Consider the following 2,895-nt stretch of genomic DNA (forward strand, 5'->3'; position numbering starts at 1 on the left):
GTCTTGGAAGTCTACACCTCAGGGTACAGTGTACAGAAACTGAAAAAAGTGACCTTAAGATTTTAGCTCAGGGAGACAAATGTGACTGTGCTGGTTTCATGAGCCTTGGAGGATGGGCTGGGATGGCAGCGATGGAAGAGTTCCTTTTTAAAAGACAGAGCTGGTAGGAAGGGGAGGAAAGGGTGACCACATGTTAAGAAGAGAGCACCTGTGTGGAAATCCAGAAGCCATGAGGGCAGAGAGGGAAATGCAGAGGGAGAGAAAGGGAAATGAGACTGTGGCACGAGCTGTGGGTTGTGCAACCAGATAGAAGTAATTGATGATGTGCCCCCGAGAAGTGCCGCAATCCACCTGCTAGGCTGGGGCAGAGGGGCAGGGCTAGCTCCCTGGGAGCAAGGATCAGAGGCTTCAAAGCAAAGCAAGCCAGGCCAGGAAGCAGCCAGGCACGGGCACACTGGGAGCACGAATCACACTGGTTGCAAAACGGATCAACTCAAGAGCAGACAAATATGGGCTCAAGGTCAATCTAAGGGCAGAAGCCAGGTGACACAAGTGAGTCAAATCTAGAAAGAAAGTCGTAAGAGTGAGACACAGGGAGACACAGGGGGGACCCCAGGAGCAGACGCTAGAAACCGGAAGTAGATTAGCTGGGGTGTATGTAGACGAGGCAAGCAGCCGAGAGTCTGCAGACACAAAGGCTCACATGGCATTCCACCAGATAGCCATCTGCTGCCGAGCCATCACTTTGATGCCTGCTGTCCACATGCAGGTGGCTCTGCCCTCAGGGCTTGGAGGCGTGAGCAGGCCCCCATGGCACATTTGACAATGCTGGCACGGCAGCAAGACGGAGTGGGGGTAGTTGGGCAACTCATTCTACTGAACCCAGGGTGTCTGATCAATTCTCCTCGTGGTGCTGACAGTTTCATCTCTCATAATTTAAAGACAGAAATGAGAAAAACTCCTCGCCTGAACCTAATTCCAGACATCCTGCCTTGCAGAAGTGGAAGTGACAGAGACCCTGAGAGGAGCTGGCCTTTACAAAGCCACTGACATCCAGGACCCAAGCAGATGAGGGCCCTGAACCTGTTGGGAAAGCAGGTTTTAGAAACGTCCCGAGAAGGGTTAGAAATGTCCAGAATAGGTCTCCATGAGCAGAGACTCTCAATGAGCAACAGCTCCATAGGAAAGGGAGGCTAATTGGGGCTAAATGGGACTAATTATATTTTTTAAACAGATGATAGCCAGAAAGCAGAACTCCTCAAATTGCACTTTACTTCCAAATTCTCAGTCAAGAAGACTGATGTTCAGGCTGGAAAAGCAGAATTAGTGCTGGTTAGAGGGAATGAAGCCGTGTAGAACTGCTATGAGCAGGCTTCACATACCCCTCGCAAATGTAGAGTCCCCACGCAGCAGGATTTAGCCCCCTCGCTGCGTGCCTCGGATACTTCTGAGATGCCCAGGGTGCCAGGCTGCGAACGTCTGTCTACCGCCCACATCTTCCCTTGCTGCTAATGATAATCAAGAGACTAACCCTCTTGCAGGCCACAGCCAGCCAGTTCCACCGCTGGTACCACCAGGCAAGGCTCAGGGAGAGGGCTGCCAGCTGCCCTCCGCCTTTGCATCTGAAGCACGGGATGCAGCATTCCCTAAGTCCCTCGGCACACAACTGGGACCCATCAACCCTGCCTCTGGGACACAAGCTGCACCAGGGCAGGGAGTTCTGTCTGGCTTTTTTGTCACTATGTATCCCCAGGGTCCGGGTCCCTGGCAGATAGCAGGAGCTCATCAATCTGCAACTGTCAACAAGTCTTTACTAAACATTCCAAAATAAAAGAGGAACAAGGCGGAGAATAAGTAACAACAGTACAAAGATGTTGCTAATTTCGGGGTTCTCAGGCCCAGATTTCCAATGTCTTTGTACAAATTACAAAAACGTAATTGAGCAGGCCCATGGTGTTCGTTGCATGTAGAAGATGCCTGTATGGGAAGTGACTTGCCTTCATGCTGCATTGGAACAAGAAAGATCTGAAGTGAAAGTAGTATAAGCAGAATTAGCCAAATATCAGGGTGGCAGGAAAGGGAAAAGAAAGTCTGAAGCCGACAGTGTAGGTGATTCCATTAACCTGTGAGGTCAACACAAAAATCAGGAGTGTCAGGGTTCGGCAAAAATGTGGATATTTAATGCTGTGCAACTGCTAAACTACGCGTTTTTTGTTGAAGAAACTAAAATGATTAGCTCACCAACAGTCTATAATTATATGTCCTTTTGGCTTAAAGTGAAAAGAAGAAAAATAGATTTCCAGCAGAACTCAATGATTATTGTTTACGATCCATACTTCTCATCACTTTAGTTTTTCATCAGTCGATAAAATTAATTTAATCTTCCAAAAAAAAAGAAAGTTCATTGGCTGACAAAATAGAAAAAGTGAGTCCCCCCTCCCTGCCCCACGGGTGGACAGATGCATTGGAAGGAGACCCCACTTGGTGGGCAGAGGGCTTGGTTAGTAGGTGGTACCTTGGTGTGAAAGAAAGAGTGATGCCTTTCTCCTGGTGGGGGCAGCCCCACACCAGGGTGGACATGGCCCTGTTCTTGGACACATGGCTTTGTGTTACCCCTTGGCCAGGAGCCTGTGTTCCATGAACAAGCTGCACTGTCCCTACAGGGCTCCCTCCCTCCCGTCAGGTGGCACGAGCCAGCACAATTGTCCATTTGCAAGCTCCCTGGAGTCAGGTTTGCTTTACCTGGAACCCTGGCTATGCCTAACCAGAGGCCTGGAAAGGGCCTGCCTCCTCGTGCTCATTTCCTATCCCAGCACCTGCTCTTCTCTGTTGATTGACAATAGACATCCACTCCCCCCAGGAAAGCCAGCCCTCCCCCAGGCCTGCCATCTTGTC

The sequence above is a fragment of the Equus quagga genome, chromosome 18 (genome assembly GCF_021613505.1).
Source record: "Equus quagga isolate Etosha38 chromosome 18, UCLA_HA_Equagga_1.0, whole genome shotgun sequence".
NCBI classification, from domain to species: domain Eukaryota; kingdom Metazoa; phylum Chordata; class Mammalia; order Perissodactyla; family Equidae; genus Equus; species Equus quagga.